Below are 19,462 nucleotides of genomic sequence, written 5' to 3'. Positions count from 1 at the left end.
AGCAACCCTCAGTTTGTTTCATGAGATTAAGAGTCTCCCTCCTGATCCCATCTTCTTCCATTTTTCCCTCCCTACCCCCGCAACCCTCCTTCCCTGCCTCTCAGATGAGGAAGTGGGATTTAAATCTAAGTATTGGGATTTCAACACCACTGTGTATTCCACATTGTTTTGCTTTATATCTTATCTCTCTCCTCTCTCCTTCATTCATTTGTGCATTCATTCATTCAACCAATACATTTATGTATTGGTTATTTATTATGTTTCGTCCCATTAAAATGTAAGCTCTTCAAAGGCAGGAACTTTGTCTGTCTTTCTAGCACCTGGAACCGTGCCTTGCATATAGTAGGTGCTCAGAAATGGTTTTGTATTATGTGGAGGAGAGAGACCTCTGTGTTAAACCCTGACTTAGCCAGTCTCCAGCTACACAACCCTATTTTCTCACCTGAAAAATGGTGAGCTTTATTCACTTCATTGACTCACGTGAGCATTAAAGTACTTAGAATACAACTTGGTTCATGTAAAGTGCTTAATAAATGTTAACTGTTCCCAGTATCTGTTGAATGAGTACAATGCTGGGGCCTAGACTTGAGACAGAGCAGTAAACATGTGTGTTCGTTGTCTCTGTTTTCATGGAACTTTAAGCCTGGAGCAGAAAGTGTGGAAGAGCATGGGAGAAGGGAAATACAGAATGCAGGAGGAGCTGATGGGAGAGGGTCAGGGATGGCTTCCTGGAGCAACTGATGTCCACATTAAAACCTGAATGATGAGTAAGGTGCCAAGTGGAGGGGGGCTCGAGGAGAAAGAGGGCCCAGATGGAAGCAAGAAAGCATATGTGAAAGCCCTGGGCAGAGAACAATATGGTGTGTCTATCAGAACGCTTTTATAACTGCAAGTAATAGAAGACTCAAAAGTGGTTTTAATAATAAGGAAAATATACCATTTTCAAAAACAAGGAATATAGCTGTAGGCATTCTAGGGTTGGTTCATTCTGTGGCTCAAACATGTCTCCAAATTCTTTCTCTGCTTCCATTCTGCCATCCTTTGTGTCTTGGCTGATCCTGTCAGGTTGGCCTCCCTTTATGGTCTCAAGATGATGTCACAGGCAAACAGCCTCATGCTTATTGTGGAGACAGAAAAATTTCCCGGAAGCCCAGGCTTTCCCCTCAGATTTCATTGGTCAGAATGGCGTCGATGCCCTTTAAAAAACAGTTACTACCAAACAGGGTGGAATTACCATGTGAGCTTGAACTGACCAGGATTCATTCCCTGTTGTTGAGATCCTGGCCTGGGAGACCACCTTGTTCCCCAGTGAGGGCATAAGAACCCTGGAGTGACACTCCAGTTGCTTATAACTAAGAGACACAAACTAGTTTCTGGATCTGCCTTTTGAACCATGGCAGATTACAGAGCTTTTGTTTGAGAGAACATGACCTCGCACTTTAGCGGACTTGTGTACTTTCCCTCTATTACCCAACCAGCTTCTCTTACTAGATTGGTGACATGGTTAGTTGAGGGTAATAGTGTATGTGTGAAGGCAGGTTGGGCAGAAGAAGGAGAAATGCAATGAAATTGTAGGATCTTAAGTTCTCGTGTAGGATAACTGCTCCCTTGATGTAGAAATCTCCTTTACTCAGACGCTGCTTGGACGCAGCCATGGGTGGGGAGCTCAGCATCTCACAGAACCACCTTTTTACTGGTGGTCCCTTTGTCCCCTCTGGGCTTCTGGTAAGCAGAACTCCTTGATGCCTCCTGATCATCATTTTCCCTCTAGATTCCTATAGTCCCATCTGAACCTGCAGTCCACTGGTTCCTTGCGTCACCAGATCTGCTGCCCAAACCCGAGAGCACAAGCTTGTTCCAGTTAGTCACAGATGCATGCCGAGTCTACTGTGGAAGCCGTGCTACAGCCCGTGATCTGCTTATTTTATCTTATCTTGGTCCAGTCTGTCCAGACAGCAGCCCTTCCCTGTTTTCAGGCTCTGGGGCGGGGATCTGTGAATTCTAGCCTTTGTTTTGCCTCCTGACTTAGGTGAATTCTCTGTGCCCCATCTGTCTGTAGAGGGAAGACTGTCTCTTGCCCTCATCTTCCATGGAGATTAGAGACCATAAGAGCTCAGTGCTCTCTGATGGAAGGGAGGATTATGAATTTCAGCAAGATTATTTTCATTACTTATTGCTCTCCTCTTGGAGCATATCTCTTCTTCCAAGCCCTTGTCAGTAGAAGGTCAATGGATTTTCTTTTTCACTGGTTCACTTTTGTACTGCCTGTATCTCCTGGGCCTATATAGAAAAGCCTAGAGTGTCCCAGTTGGTAAGCCCCTCTCCAAGCCCTGGCTGCCCTCTATAGTAGGGGCCTTTCCTTCCTTCCCTCAAACTTCCCAGCTCTGCTGAGCTGAGAGGAAGGGGTTGCCTTGCCTGGTGGTGGGCCTCACTTGATTTCCTATGCCTTAGTGGCCAGAGAGCGGAGGCCCTTTCCACTGGACCACACCCCGCAGAAGGGCCAATGGACCTTAGGTTGGGATGGTTTGTTTTTGTTTTTGTGACATTTCATTCAACCCACCTTACCTTGTTTCATCCCCATTATAACCCTGTGAAGCGGGAATAATAGAAAGTACATTTAGCTTTCTTTTATAAAAACAACAACAAAAACGTAATTGAGGTCCTGAGAGGTTAAATGATGTGCACAGGTTAATGTCTCTAGTTAGTGGCTGAACCTGGGCCAGAAACCAGGCCTCCTGGCCAGACCTCCTGTCATTGCTAACAGGTATGGAATCTCAAGGGAGTGGCCTCTCTGCTTCTTGGAGTTTTGTCTAACGCTGCCTGGCCTTTTGACGTCCTCTTCTCCTGAGGGTCACCTGAGTTCTGTGTCCTGTACCTTATCAAGCACTGAGCTGTAGGCAGGGCAGTGGACCACCAGGTATTTGTGTGGGGGGAAAAAGGTATGGGTTGTGGGGTGTTTGGGTGGGAGGAGACTGAAGAACACATGTTCCATATTAGTCTTTATTTCAGTGAAGTTGCTTGAGTTCATGCTTTATTGCAGTGCTTTAAAATAATGTGTTTCTAACAGTGCCCCTGGGGGTAGCACTTGCACTTTTGAGATCCTATTGCTGGAGTGGCTCACGAGACCAACCACAATAATAGAAAATGAGGCACCCCCTGGTGTACCATCTGAATTTATAATAGCAATTTCTGTGATGCCCCGAGGCCAGCTCTGTTTGTATTTGAGAACACGTGGGAGCATGGCATTGAGGGGGCTCTTCCCTTCCTGTCCTATTTTGATCTGAGCCTGTCTTTAACTTGGAAAAAGGTCCTTCATCAGCCTCCTGAATCTGGCTCTCATGGTTGGTCTCAAAGGAAAGGACTTGTCCTCTCCTAGTTTGGTTTGAGTGTGAGCAATGAGGCTAATGGAAGGGGCATGGTCTCCTGTCCCTTAGCCACTTCCCTCCTCCCTCCTGTTTCTCAACCCTGTGTGCAAACCAGAAAGGGCCTCTGGGGTCTCCTGTGCTTTCCCCGTCAAGGTGGTGAAATATGAAATGACAACATAATGAAATGAACTTGGTCTCATTAAGATTCCAAATTGCTGTCTGGTTCCCCCCCCCCGCACCCCGCAATTCAGCCAGAGACCCACACCATGTTGCAGACGGCAGAAGTGGGTCAGTGCTGTGGGGGGCTGGGGGAATGTGACAGGAGAAGTGGGGGACAAGGAGCCAGCATGGTTCAGGCTGGGACAGCAAGCCCAGGGACATATCAGGGGTCTGAGGAGGATGCTGAATCGTCCATCAGAATTTCTGGAGATGAGAACATAGGTTTTGGCTGGTGCTACTAGAAATTCACCCACAATGAATCATGGAGCATTACATCAAAAACTTAACAATGTACTGTATGGTGACTAACAACATAATCAAAAAAGTTAATAAAAAAATAAATTAATTTAAAAAAATGAAATTCATCCACAAAGAAATCTTTCCTGGACCCAGGAGAAGGATCCAGGTGGAGTAGTTACACAAAGATGAGAAATCCCCACTTCCTCCCAAACTACTTAGGGCTTGCCCTGAAAATACTTGATGTGAAAAATGAACAAAACCCGCTTTACTTCATTCAATAAAAATAAAGCCAGCTCTGTAGAAGGAGTGAGAAGCCTGTGCACACTGTTTATATGCATTCTCTCTGGGGTTATAAGTGCCGTTTTGCCTCCTGACAGAAGCCCAGGGAGGGCTAGTGATCTTCATTCATTCATTGGATATTATTAATTCCCTACTATATGCCAGGCATTGTGAGGGGCACTGGAGAGTGGAAGGGGAAGGTGACGTTGTGCCTGCCCTCAAAACCATGTGATCATGGCCTCATCTCCTTGCTTTCTTTCCCAGAGCAGACAGTGCCTTAGGTCAGTTCATGGAGGGATCTGTAGTCACTGGACGTTTACCTAGAGGCAAAGTTAGCCTCACCCTCACAGGTTCTCTACTCTGGCTACACATCAGAATCCTGGGGGCTGCTTTTTTTTTTTTTTTTAAAGATTTTATTTATGTATTTGACAGAGAGATCACAAGTAGGCAGAGAAGCAGACAGAGAGAGGAGGAAGCAGGCTCTCCACGGAGCAGAGAGCCCGATGAGGGGCTCGATCCCTGGACCCTGGGATCATGACCTGAGCTGAAGACAGGGGCTTAACCCACTGAGCCACCCAGGTGCAAGATGGAGCAAGAAGGTACACAGAGGTACCTCCTGTTGGAGGGCCTGGCCTGTTTTAGGATGCCTTCTCTTGGAACTAACAATTCAGGCCTTCTGCCCTTCCTTTCCTCTGCCCCAGTGGCCCTCTGCTGCCCCCACCTGCCACAAGTCCACACTAACCATGCAAGTCCTTGAGTTCTGCCCCACAGGGCATAGGAAAAGTTTCTCTTCTGTGTCTGATGTTGTCCTAGGGACTGTCACATATGCCATTTTCTTTAGTCATTGTAGCCCTGGGTTAAGTATGCTATCCACTTTACAGATGAGGAAAAGAGTTTCAAGATTGGTAAATCCCCAATTTTGAAAAGGGATTGAAGAAGGAGAAATAAGTTCAAACTCAGTATGATGCTGCTGCTTTTACATGTTGGCTTTTTCTTTAATTTTGATTCTGGCAGAAATAGCGCTCTGCCCCCTCCAAAAAAAAAAAAAACCAAAAACAACAACAAAAAACCTGAGGAGTAATCCCAGAATAGTGGAAATTAGCCACAATGTTCTCAATGTGATTATGACAAGACTCTGTAATCATTCAGGATGCAAGACTTTTACCTCTCCTACAGCATGGTGTTGCTTTTCCCATCTCTTCCTTCTCAAGTGTTTTGCATTGTCTGTCTTATCAGGGAATGTGGGTGGCAGGAAAAGTAAAATTTTTGGACTATCAGAAGACAAAGCCCACTACAGCTTAAGACTCAGTTGAAATTAATGAAATCAAAGGACACAGACTCCTGTGGGCGGAGAAGGTGGGAAGGTCATAACCCACCCATCAAGATTCAGATTTCTTGAAAGGAACTGAGCAAGGTGTGGGGGTGGTAAATGAGGAAGCCACTGACGGGAGATGCATAGAATGGGAAAGTTGGGGAGCTGGAAAATTGACCCCAGACCTAGTCTTCCCAGAGGTTGCCAGTGAAGAGGCAGACTCCAACTAAGATTCAGCAGCCTACTCTCCCTTTTCCTGTTGGTCAGACTCCTGTTGTGAGAATGGTGGATGTGGCAGATCTAGGTGCTGCTGGGTAGTGACAATTGACCTTAGATGGAAAGTTTGTGAAGAAAACAATGGAGGCATTTTGCTGGCATTGAGTTTATCATTATTCTTCCTGGGAAGACTGATTTGTTCCTAATGGGAATGTGCACTGACCTTTGTATAATGGAACATAGGGGAATGCTGAGTGAAAACAACTTGATACACCCATGCTGTAGTGTCTGGTCATGTTCAGTCCACACTCACACATACAGTTACTCTGGGATGATACATTGGCACCAGGTAGAGAGGTACTTTGAAAGACCCAGGACCTGAGGTTCAGTGAGGTAGTAAAGGACTGCTCAGTAAGACTCTGAATTTTGGAGGGAAAGCTAGGACTTGTAAAATCAGAGAGATACTGTAAATTTCAAAAGGAAAAATTCAGATAAGTCTGCTAGGGTTGGAACTTTTAAGCACCGTGGGTCCGTAAGTAGTGTTTAGAATCTGACCACCAGTTTAGAATCTGACCACCAGTTGAAGAGATGTCGCTAGTGGCACATGTAAGAGTTAGTGAGGTGTGCTCCGATCTTAAATGCTCTGCTCTGTTTATTGCTGGGGATTGTGGATTTTTTTTAAATAGGTGAGTTCTTTTTTTAAAATATTTTCTTTATTTATTTGATAGAGAGAGATCACAAGTAGGCAGAGAGGCAGGCAGAGAGAGGGTGAAGCAGGCTCCCCACTGAGCAGAGAGCCCAATGTGGGGCTCGATCCCAGGACCCTGGGATCATGACCTGAGCTGAAGGCAAAGACTTAACCCACTGAGCCACCCAGGCGCCTCGGGGATTGTGGATCTAGCCCTAGCCAGGGATACCAGAGATGACTTCTCTCTCCCAATTGTTAAACTGGTGGGAGGAAATCGGCATCTGGAAAGATTTGGCCATTACCAAGTTATTTATAGCTCAAGATTTTGGGCAAAAAATGATAGTTGAAAATATTCTGGCTTTGTGTATTATATTGCTAAATTTTGTTCATTTACTCAAAAACGTATTTTGAAATGTGTCCATGATGACTGAGGAGTGGGGCAATGTGTTGCCAAGAATACAAAGATTAAAAAGACTGTTACTTTCAAGGAGTTTATAATCTAGAGGGAGAGAGAAACATGCAAATGGATAAGTCTAATATGAGTTAAAAATAGCCTGTTGTGAGCACAAAGAGAAAGAAGTGAATTTTTATGGAGGAGATTTAGGGGCAGTGTCATGGAAGGGCTGGCCTTTAACCCGGGCCTCGAAGCATGAATGTAATTTTAATTGGGTGGGGAGATGGAGAGGGAGGAACAGTCAGGAGGGAATTTTGGGATAAGGGAACAGCCTGATAAAAGCCCAGAGGTGTAAAAAAGTGTGTAGCAAGTCTGAGGAAAGGCAATTAATCCAGTGTGGCTGGTATTTAGGGGGCTGCTGAGATGAGACTGGAAATACTTAGTATCTCCAATGAGGAGGATCCAGGTAATTATATAGTCACCCCATTTAAATTGGCTAGTAGGTAGGGGACCTAGAGGAGGGACCATGTCTAGAAATAATGCATTTTCTTAGCCACACACAGCTGCTTCACATTTTTTCTTCCCTGTTCGCTTCCTCTTGCAGCCACACAACTCTGTTTGTGAGAATGTGGACACCTCTTTTGTGCTCCTAAGCTCACACATTATTTTCCTTACCCTTTCAGACCTTCCTAAACACCAGTATCCTGCCCCCTGACCTCCAGTGTGTGTACACCTTCCTATGGGAGCACCATAGAGCTTGCGGTGCTCTAGAGGTGACCATTAAACAAATACCTCTGAGCTTGGTAGGAGGAAGCAGAAATGGATTGCAAATCAGGTGCAAAGTGATGCGTTCTGCAAGTCGGCTAGAATAATTTCAGACCCCGGACCTCCTGCCGAAGTGAAAAATGACATTTATAGGAGGGAAGCTTAGAATTAATCCTCCAAAATGGTAGTAAAGTGAATTCTTTCCTGGCTCTGCTGTGATTGCTCTTCCTCCCATTTCTGTCGCTCCTTATTATTGTAATGAGTTCTGCTTTCCAAAGTGGATAAAGTCACCATACAGATAAGATCAGTTTTGTCTGGTGCAGCCACGTTGATCTGATCACAGTTTGGACTGAGGTTTTTGAATTCACCTTGGGTATTTTACTTCTGGGGGGAAAAAGCAATAGAAATGCCGATGTGGCACAAAAGAATCTGCAATCATTAGTCAACTGTCTTCAGACCCACGCTCTCTATCCCTACCACGGGAGAGCAGATTCTTTGGATATTCCTTGAACTTTGGGGACCCTTTTACCGAGATCACCTTTTGCCCTTTTCTGATATTTGAACTTCAGTGGAGGTGGTATTACTGGGGCTCATTCGTGGGCAATTCCAAGTGGACTTCTCACTGATTGATGATGAAAGATGGGAAGTCCTGCCTACCTGCTGGGCAGCAAGGGAACTCTCCATGGTGCTGAGAGAGTCCAGCGCTCCTAGAAGAGGGAAGCTACTGGGAGCTCTCTGTGGTGCTGGAAGCAATATTCTTCTATAGGGAATTTGAGTGAAAATTGTCCACAAACAGGAGGGTTGAGATGAAATCAGAGTAGCAAGCTATCGAGGGCTTGCTGGATGGATGTCCATCTACCCTAAGAACTAATGACTGCTCTCACATTTGCTTTTATTCTATGATGTCAACTGATTGTTTTACAATGCTTTGTTTATTTAGTTTTCTTCCTGGTGGTGAAAGGGGAAAGTACAAGCTTGTATTAATTACAAGGAGTATATTATTGTCCACCTGAAGCACAAGCATAATGAAAGAGCTGTAATTCATTTATTCCACAAACATTTGTTGGGCACCTTTAATATGTGAGGCAATGTATTAAGTGCTGATCCTTGGGTGCACTTACGGCTCACACAGGTATCAGATGAACTGTGATTCCAGGAAAGCTGCTCTTTGCCTTGACAAGTACTAATATTTGGTGAATAACAACTCTGAACTTCAGGTAGTGGTTGTAGCCAAGAGTCTTGGAAAAAGTTCTGGGCATGCTGGGGCTTCTTTTGAGGTTTCTATAAGCTGAATGTGAGTGTTACAGTAGAGAAACAGCACATGGCTTGAGAGGGTTCTAAAGGAAGCAGAAGTCTATATTTTTACATGAACTCAGTCTCCATCCCCGACTTTAAAAAAAATCTCTTCAAGTTTGGACTTGAATCTGCTGCCTGCTGGGATCTGGGTCCCTCAATTTTTGTAAGGGTCTTTACACTGATTGTCCTGAGGAGTGGCCTGGGAGAATGCCTGATGCTGATGTGTGTGTGTGTGTTCATAAAGGGATGCACTAGGGGATATGATGATAATATTTATACAACACATATTATATCTTGTGCTTTGCTATGAGTGCTTTACATATATTGTTTAATTCTCAGACAAGATTGAGGCAGGTAATATTATCACTATTTTATAGATCAGAAAACCGAGGCAGAAAGAGTTGTCTCATACAACTCACCAAAGGTTACATAGCTAGTAAATAGTAGAGCCGGGATTTGATACCAGGTAGTCTGCCTCCAGAGTCAATTTTCTTAATCACTATGCCATAAAAAGCTGAAGATTACAACTTCCTGGGAAGTGGTTACATGTTCCTTGAGGTAAAGTGAAGTATTTTGGTGGTTCAATTCTCTTCCGTTCCCATGTCCTTCATATAACAAATGTCTCCTCCATCATTTTACGGATTGACTTCTTAGAATGATATACCTTAATGGCATTTCTGAAATTTTATTTACCTCTCAGCTGAAATTTTACCAAGTAATATTTGCCCCATCCTATGTAAAATTCATTCATGCTGGGCTCCTTCTTACCAGTCAAAATTCAGAGAAGCCTTCCATGCCCATCCAGTCTAAAATAGCTCTTTCTTCCCCTAACCACTTTTTTTTTTTTTAAATCACATCTTATGGCTTTGTTTTGTTCATAGTAGGTATCACTATTTGAAAGTATCTCCTTGTTTATGTGTTCTATGGTTTTCTACTCGTCATCCTTCCTAGTATAAAAGGTATGTGAGAACAGGAGATTTGTTTGTCTTGTTTACTGCTGTATTCCCTCTAGTGGGAATGTGATACGATCAATAATGAATCCATGCTCAAGAATAGTTTTGTAGACTTTTGGAGGAAAATCCAGAGAGAAAAGAAGAGACCTAATAAAATCCCCTGAATCCAGAAAGATTTGCAAGAGCAAGCATAAAAGAGAGAAAAAGTCAGCATATGGCTGATAAAAAAGAGCTGGATGGGGAACCACATCCAATCAACAAGGGCAACCAGTTCTTGGGAGCCAAAGTGAGCAGGTATCTTGGTAGTTGTATTTGTGAGACTAGTACGTCTCACCCTTCTACCAGAGTTGTTCTGGATGTTTGCTCACATTGAAGATTAACATGGAGGAGGAGGGGGTATGCTTTAGGAGAGTGAGGCAGTTAGACTGACTCATAAGCTTGTCATCTCTTTTCCTTGAGGTAGAGGACATAAAAGGGGCATCTTGGTTTCTTCCCCCCTCAGATGCCTACTGTAGAGATTTTGCACCACCCCAGCAATGTGGTCCTCATAAGTCTGATCAGCACCAAAAGTGGGTGGGGTCATTCCTTTTTAATGTGATCCACACTTGTTACATGAATTAAAAGAAAAACTGGAGAAAATGTGATGGGGCATGGAAGGACAAAGTAGACAGTTAATATTTGAAAACCAAGAACATGAAGCTATTGGTAGATTTGAATTCTTCAAAGGTGATTTATCCATATTTAGTTGATTTTTTAAAACTTTGAGATAATTTTCTTTCCATTTTTTGGCATTGATTCTGCACACTTATTCACTTACCAGAGGCTATAAAGTAGAGAGAAAACTTGAACCAGTTAATTCAGAGTTTGAAAGCAGATGCATTAGAGCATTTGGTGGGAGAAGAGGTTGATTCCTTGGTCCCCATAGTTACCAGATTTTCATATTTTGTGTAGTTTTCTTAGTCAACAATTGCCTAAAATCTATTTTCGCCACCAGTGTGCATAGGGCATTAATCACTGAAATCTGTTTCTCACAGTTACCCTTCATACAGGACTCTGATTTGCTTACAGAGTAGCCTTTGGTGCAAAACTTCCATTTGCTCTTGTCTGAATTTGCCATACATCCAATTCGGAGTAAAGAATGGGAAGGGCTTCTCAAGGGGCTGGAGATGTAGAAGGTGGCGGGGTTGGAAAAGAGAACTACTGATTAGAAAGGACAAAAGGGAAAATAAAGCACTGAAACTAATCTCTATTAAGAGAAATTAGAGGATGCAGGACCTGGAGTTGGACCTTCTTAATGGATACTTTTGAGGGTACAGAGAGGAAAAGGGATGTACACAGATACGGAAAGCAGAAGGCCCTAGATCTCAATCCCTTCCCTGAACTTCCTTTCCCAACCTTAGAGAATTCTTTCAAGTATTAAGTGAGATAATGTATGTAAAATTTCTGGCACAGATTAGAGGCCAGACAGGTGGAAGTCATTGTGTGCTGCATAAGTGTCCAAACTTCTTAGTAATTTCTCATATATTTATTGAAAACTTTTAAGTGCTAAGTATGATTACATAGATGTGATCACTGCCCTCCTATAGTACAGACCTTTCTAATGAGAACAAGGAGCAGAAGTCATCTTTAGGAATATTTCTTTGTGACCCAGTATTAGCACTCTGCATTTACCTATAATAATTAGTGTGTACCCAGGGGCACCTGAGTGGCTCAGTGGGTTAAAACCTCTGCCTTCAGCTCAGGTCATGATCTTAGCATCCTGGGATCGAGCCCCACATCAGACTCTCTGCTTGGCGGGGAGCCTGCTTTCCCTTCTCTCTCTGCCTGCTGCTCTGCCTACTTGTGATCTCTCCCTCTCTGTCAAATAAATAAATAAAATCTTAAAAAAAAAAAAAGCAATTAGTGTGTACCCAGCCTTTGTTTGCTTTATAGGATGGGAGTGTACTTGTAGGAAGAAGAGCAAGTGGGCTTAGGCAATGTTTCAGAAAATGGGAGGCCAGGCTGGGGTAGAGAGGGAACAGAAAGAAAGAGCCTCACTTATTTATTCAGCAGGCACGCACAGTATAGTTGCAAAATCTTAGCCCAAGCAATGCGCTCTGTTGGAATTTCTAGGTTAGTGGGGGCTTGGCATGGGAATGAGCAAGAAAGCAGGAGATTACAAACATGTAAACGCTTGAAGTTGTGGGCTGGGAGGGGAAGATGGAGTGGATGTACTGTGGAAAGGGAAATTATAAGTTGCAGGGAGAGTGGCTTAAGCAGTGGTTTAGGAAACTGAGCAAAGTGTTGGGGGTGGCTGAGTGGTATCAGGAAAACAGATGGTGATCCTTGAGAAGGAGGGTGCAGATGGCAGTGGTGGCGAGGAGGCAGCGTGGGGTGAAGAACAGTCCCAGCTCGGCCACTCCAGGATGGGGGAGAGTCTGGAACACAATTCCCCATGCTGGGTGAGCTCTGTGACTCATCTGGCCCCCAATGTGGCATCTGATAGGGATACCAGGAAGAAGGATGTTGGAGACTATAAGTTTCTTCATGATGGGCCTTGGATGTTAGACGTGAACTTCAAGCATCTAGGAATTCCTGGTGAGGAAAGAAAGCTCTCCTACCAAGGAAAGAACATTAAGAACCCTGCTATATTCAAATCCAAAACCCCAGGTTAAAGTTTCCACTGCCTGTTTGACCTTGGGCGAGTAATTTGACTATTCTTAGACAAGTGTTTCTCATTTGTAAAAGAAAAGGGTTGGGTTAGGTAATACTTAAAATACTGTTAAGCTTTAAAATTCCATGATTCTGGGGAATAGTTGAAGGTCTGGACTATAGAGGACAGAGTAGAGTTATTAGTCATTATCACTAGAGTTGTGTATGAGGGACAATTGTGAGAAACAGTGATTAATTCCCTATGCACAATGGTGGTGAAGACAGAATTTAAGCAATTGTTTTATCTCAAGATGTTGCAAGGAGGCTTTTAGCTTAACGTAATGTTTCTAAATATTGGAGTCGTCTGCTGCTCTGTAAGGTAGTGACCTCCCCGTTGCAGGAAGTAATCAATCACAGATTGAATAATGGCATTTTTGACCTTTAAGAAACATTACGAAGTATTATGCTTTCCCGCAGACTGGTTGAGCATGTTATTAAGTGGTAAATGGTGGTGAATCCCAACATGTATTTCTCAGAACATGATCTTTTTCATGTTACTAGATCTTCTGAGGGGGAACGGAGGGTTTTGTGGTAAAATAATTTTGGAAAACACTGGATTAAAAAAGTTTAAGCAAGTTTGTTTTCTATTGGACTTCTCAGAGACTTAAACATATTAATGTGCACTAGGAATTTTCTAAATATATTTAACTGTAGAGCTCCCTTTCACAGAGTTATTCGGCAGGAATAATGACCAACTGAGCATATTTGGCGAAACATTGCTTTAAGTGATTGTTTTATGTTCCAAGTCCTTTGCCCCCTGGAAAGAAGGCATCACAAGTTTGATGACGAAGCCTTGTTTGGGCCTTCAAGCCCTAGGGGAGGGCATGAGACTCTGGATGGTATTGTTAGACCTGATCCAGCTGGTGACCTTAGATGAATCCCTCCTCGTGTCCATTTCCTCATAGGTCAAATGGGGAGAAATATTTTGAGTCCAGTCCTTTTAGGGTTGAGGTGTCATGATAGAGTCTAGAAGAGTACCTACACACGTAAGATCTTGACTCACCTGGGCATCATGTTAAGGTACAGCTTCTGATTCAGCAGGTTTACTGGGGGTGAGGGTAGAGGCCAGAAATCTGCACTGCAAACTGCTTGGAGGTAATGCTGGTGCCGTGAGCACTTAGAGCAGTGAGGATCCAGGAAGCCTCGCTGCCTGCTGGGGCCTTATCAGGAGCATCTCTCTGCGTACAGAGCAGCAACAAGCTTCCTGGTGTCACTACTTTCCCCGGAGATCTGGTGTGTGTTTTCAAAAGGTATTATTCATGTGGGAAAATAAATCCGGCGTCTCTCCTGTGTCCCAGTGATGAGGTTTTCTGCGGCCCCTCCCAAGGGAATCCCTCTTCCCCTTCTGCTTCCCCACCCCCACTGCCTATGGCTCTCCAGTCAGTTAAGCTATTTTTTGAGTTTGAGTTAAAACCATTTCAGACATATTTTTAACTGCGTCCTGTTCGAAAAGCTGTTAGCATTTGGCAATCATTCCATCTTCAGCTTGAATCCTAGGGAGGGTGTTTCTTTCTTCTCTCCTCCCCACCCCACCCCCTCCCCCAACAACCGGGCAAAGTATATCATTTAAAAATAGTCCTAGTGCGTGGGTCCGAGAGAATGGTTGCTGGGGATGGGGATGGAGATGAGGCGTGCTTTGGACACCACAGCATAGGTGTCGCTGCTGATGCTGCCTTTCCTGCCTGCACCTGCCGCTGAGCTAGCTTTGTAGTGTAAAGGGGTAGGTGCGAGGGCTGCCCAGCAGAGGGAGAGAGAGGGACGACGGGGCAGGGGGGAGGCCCAGGGAACTGGATCTGGTTGAACCTGCACAAGCTTGAGGTTGCCAAGAACGACGGTAGACTTAACATCTCTGTTCGTGATCCTGACACAGTCCAGAGCCAGCCCATTACCGCTGCCATTATTATCATCACGGGCCTCCTGGGAGTAGTGCTGATGGGGAGTTTTATTTTTCTTATTTAACAAACACTTACATAGCCTTTCTCCTGTGACCCCCATTATTTGAGTACTTTTAAAAGTATCACCTTGTTTAATTGTTGTAACACCCCTGTGAGGTAGATCCTATTACAATCTCCATTGTACAGAAGGGGAAACAGACAGTGGGGCAGGGAGCGGGGGCTGCTGATCAGGCAACTTGCCCAAAGCTTGCATGGGGGAGAGCTGGACACCAGCCCATGCAGGCTGGAGCCAGGGTTCATGCCCTTTGCCACCACACCATGCTGCTTCTCCTTGAGGTGCAGTACCGTCCTCTCAGCCCTCGATCTGAAAGTGGCTGTGCCAACCCCGTCTGCTCTTACCTCTCTGGGGGAGCAACGAAGTGAAACACAGATGAGAACTTCCATCAGAAGTGCAGAAAATGATGATTTTTTGGGAAAGCAGTTATCACGTATTAATAGGTAACTCCCTGTCACTTAAACATTCAAACTTATTAGTTCTCCAGATATACCTGGACCATGTTAAAATTTGATCCCCAAGCAGGAAATTCTAGAATTGCTCTGAAAATGATCAGAATGATAGGAAATAATTTCCTTCTCAGTCTTTCTCTTGTAAAGTTTTTGGCGAGATATTCTGTCATCACTAGGCTTGCGGAGTGGTTTGCGCCTGGGTGCTCAGGGACAAGGACAGAGCTGCAGGGATGCCATTCCATGTCCTAGCCTGGGTCTTCCTGAGGCTGGAGTCAGGAGTCCTGTCCTGAGGGCTGTTTCCTCAGCTGGGTGAAAGCCTGCCTGAATTCATGGAAATGGCAGAGAGGGTTCTACTGGCTGGGGAGTACGTTTTCTTTCCATAAGATAAGCAGGAAAGGGAAATGAGGATAAAGAGCTCCCCATTGGATCGGAGAGTTGGAGACATTTGGCCTTCCCAGGAGCTGGCCTTTCCTGCAGCCTCATGAACCACTCCATGGGCGCTAACCTCCCCAGGCTCCCCTGGTGGGCTTATGCTATCACATGCCTGCAAATCTCACATTCACTTGCTCTCCTTCTATCCTATGTCAGAGCACAAGTGGCCTGGATTAGGTGCACAGCTTTCAGAATTTGGGGTATTCTGCTGTTGGCTCCCCAGGACTCACTGCCAGCCCTGTGTCCTCTAACTGGGCTGGAGAGATAAACCTTTCTGCAAAAATCCTCTTCTTGAAGATGCCAGGCCCCTCTGTGGTACTGTCTGCACTGCACGGTGCATGTCTAATAATACTAATTAATAAGCAGTCACTTATTAATAACACTGGAAACATTGTCACGTAGGTGACAGAAAGTCAAATAAATTCTAGTAGGCCAGCAATGCAGCGCAGCTCTTGGGGGGAGAAGGAAAAGAAGAGCATAAGGGATATTAGTAGGGACAGTTGGGCAAACTGCTTTGAGCCAATAGCATTTGAACTTGAATTTGAAATCTGTTCAGGAGCAAGACATGTGAGGACCTGAGAACTTATCTTGACTGAAGTGCTGGCCAGGGATTAGCAGAACTGTTTGATGTCCAATTTCTAGTGATTTGGTCTTGGCTTGAGAAACCTTTGATATTTCCAGGATTGGTTGGGGTAGAGCAGTGAGAACTCAGAAAGAAAGGAAAGTATGTGTACCCATTTAATGGATGAAGAAACTGAGACTGTTGACCATTATCATTATTCCAAAGATTATTGAAAGAATCTGTAAGTAAAAGAAGCTATATAATGAAGTTTTAATACTCCCAGCCAAAGCAAATCCCTGAAATTCATATACAAGAATCATTAGGGCACCAGGAATGTATGTATTAGGTCTATCTATAACGCTGATTTTATGGGTACAGTCATATATATATATATATATATATATATATATATATATGTATATATAATAATTATACAGTTTTGCATAGGGGTTCCTGGATGGCTCAGTTGGTTAAGCATCTGACTCTTGATTTCAGCTCAAGTCATGATCTCACCAGGGTCATGAGACTGGGCCCTGTGTTGGGCTCCATGTTGAGTGTGGAGTCTACTTAGGATTCTTTCTCCCTCTACCCACACCACCCCCCAGATATGCAATTGCATATATTTCAATAAGTAACATATAGCCAACTTACTGTGGAAGATTAAATGAGATAATGCATTAGCACATGCCAAGTGCTTGCATTAGTGTCTGGCAGGTAGTAATAATACTAATGATCAGGACTGATTGTCGGTATGCCCTGGTAGAGTCAAACCAGTTGCTTTTGACCAGTTTCCAGGCTGATTGGTTGTTGCTTGTAGTATTTCGGATATTAAATATTTAAAATGCCACTCTGATAGTGATAACTGGTACTCTTCGTTGTGGATTTCCCATGTGCCATTTACTATTATAGATGGGCTTTTGATATAATTATCATGGGAAATGGTTGAGTATGGTATGATTCCCATTTTACAGATGAGAAAACTGAGGCTTGGAATGTTAGTAACTTGGCCAAGGTCTCCTAGCCAGCAAATGGTAGACCTGGGATTTGAATGCAGATGTCCTTTCAGCCGAGCATTGGTATCTTAACCTCAAGGCTACCAAGTAGAGGGCCAGCAGGGTAACTTGTGGTAGTGGTGGTTTTTATTACTGTCATTATCATCATTACATTAACCTGGTTTTTTTCCAGGATGTCACAGACAACATGTTCTTTTGATTGGCAATGAAATTTTTCCTTGCACCATCCTGTAAGTGCCAGTCTGGCACATTTGAGAAAAGCTGAAACAGTCCCTGTCCCATTTTGTTCTCCCTCTGATCTGAGTAAAGGCAGAAGCCACAGAGGCCAGGGAAAGGAATAGAGGCTTCCTTCCCACCAGGGGACCTTCTAACCTAATGGCTTCTGATTGTGAATTTATGACTTGCAGTGAGACCATCTCAGAGGGCTTCAGTTGCCCCTACTGAGTCCTCCCTCCCTCTCTTTCTTTCTTTCTTTCTTTCTTTCTTTCTTTCTTTCTTTCTTTCTTTTTTTAAGGACTTTTATTTATTTATCTGACAGAATCACAAGTAGGCAGAGAGGCAGGCAGAGAGAGAGAGAGGAGAAAGCAGGTTCCCTGCTGAGCAGAGAGCCCGATGTGGGGCTTGATCCCAGGACCCGAGGCGCCCCCTGAGTCCTCCCTTTCAAAATAATCAGTACCATTGCTGACATGGCACCATCATTTAGGCAAACACTTGATACTGTTTTATACTTATGGTTGTATTACATGTCTGCAAGGCTTATTGTCTTTGATGTTGTCTTTCTCTGCTCTTTTGTACATATCCATCCTCATAAATCTGGAGCTAACGGGGGGATGCTGGATCACTGAAAATGAGCCAAATGTAGGCAGCTAAAATGCTGTGGAGGAATGAACAAAATGAGCCTAGAGATTTCATGATAAAAGGCAGGCTAAAAGAGTACACCAGAGTAATTGAAAGGTAAATAACACTTAAGCCCAAGAAACTACTAAATGAAATGAAATGATACTAACAAATATATTCAAAGTACACAAGGTTAGAAAGCAAAGGGCTAAAAGCAAGTAAATGAGAGTAACTACAGTGATATTCAGAGTTAACATATTAAAAGTGAAATGATGAAATAAGAGAATGCTAACTATAGGGGGCAGTCCAAAGTTAATAATCCCATGCAGGGGCAAAGGCAGACCTTTGGGTCGAAATAGCAGATACTTGTTTGGCTCTTCTGTGGGGTGGGTGTTCTGTGAGTTATTTTATCTTTAATTCTCACAGCAGTTCTATGAAGCTAAGTACAGGTGTTCTCTCAGTTTTGTAGGTGAAGATGATAAGACTTGGAGAGGGAAAAGAAAACTATTCAAGTTCCTATGGAACGTAGGTGGCTAAGTTGGGATTGGAATCCAGGTACATGTCCTAACCTCTCATTGTCCTGTAGACGTGCAGTAGACTTCTCTAGAGGATGACTTTCTGAGGCTGGTGTTTGCAGAAGGAGTCTGATGGGAGCTGACATCTCGGGGCCATGAGCCATCAGGCTTTTCCTTTGGGCTTATGCCCTCACTTCCCCATGGGTCCCTTAAGTCTCCTCCTGCTGCTTCCCAAAGTGAGTGTGCTGTTGTTCCCAACATCCTGCTGGATCATGGTAGTTTTTTTTATATGGATCTTCCCCCTGGAGCTCCAGACAGCTTGCCCCACCCCATGCATTGTGTTCTTTGAATTTCCCTTCTGCATTCGGAGAACAAAGAAGGTACACGGACTTCAAGAAAGGCCGGGTGAAGAAGATACCCATCAGCTGGTGAGGTCTGGCATAAACTGGCAGAAGGTGATGTGTTATGCATGACATGAATCCACTAAAGTATGTGTTTATATTCCTTTTGGGTGCCGAGTACCATAGTGGTGTTTGAAGATGGGGGACCCAAAGAAACATAAAAAAATAAGACTATGATCTAAAAGGTAAAACAGACTGGAAAGGCAGCGAGGAATGCTGGTATTGCACATGTGTGTTCAAGCCCAGCCCACATGCCAATTTAGCCCACCGCACTTAGCTTAATATCCCCCATTTCCAAATCAGAATTCATCACTCACTTCTTGACAGTCCCGTACAGCTTCCTTTACGTTGCTTTACAACTGTTGTTGTTCCTTTGCTTTATAGAAACATACTTTGTCTTCCACCAATACAGCATGGGCTCCTTGGGGGCAGGGAACTTGTCTTACTCATCTTGTTTCCGGTTAGCACAATGCTTGGGGCAAGTGGTATCCAAGTTTCCTGGGTTGGGTAAGTGCTGCAATGGCTAGAAGAATGTCCAGGAACGAGCAGAAACTTAAGAACTACCCTCCATAGAAGGGAGGTGATGTAGCACTGAGGCTGAGCAGGCAGGCTCTGGAGTCAGTTAGAATTCACATTTTTCTGGTTATTTCTGGCTGTGTAACCTTGGATAGCCTCCAAAGCTTTGCTTTCCTCAACTGTAAGACAGACCACTGTCAAAGAGCACCTGTGTCTGTGGACCGAATGAGCTGACCCATGTGATTGCATGGGTACGTGCTCAACAGTTGTTCAGGGATATTCCTGCCATTGGCACTGGGCAGAGGAAGGATGTGCCATGGAGCCCTTCGGACGGGGAGGTTGGAGAAGAAAGGGGGTGGGGCTTAT

The 19,462-nt window shown here is 44.2% G+C and overlaps 1 protein-coding gene across 1 annotated transcript in view; it reads left to right on the top strand.

Annotated features, from left to right (window-relative positions):
- The window catches only part of NRXN3 (neurexin 3), a 1,668,422-nt gene that overhangs the window by 65,129 nt on the left and 1,583,831 nt on the right, over nt 1-19,462 (top strand). The window lies entirely within an intron of this gene.

This window comes from Lutra lutra, chromosome 7 (assembly GCF_902655055.1).
Source record: "Lutra lutra chromosome 7, mLutLut1.2, whole genome shotgun sequence".
Classification (NCBI taxonomy): domain Eukaryota; kingdom Metazoa; phylum Chordata; class Mammalia; order Carnivora; family Mustelidae; genus Lutra; species Lutra lutra.
The sequence above is the reverse complement of the archived record's forward strand: the minus strand, read 5'-3'. Positions and strand labels throughout refer to the sequence as shown.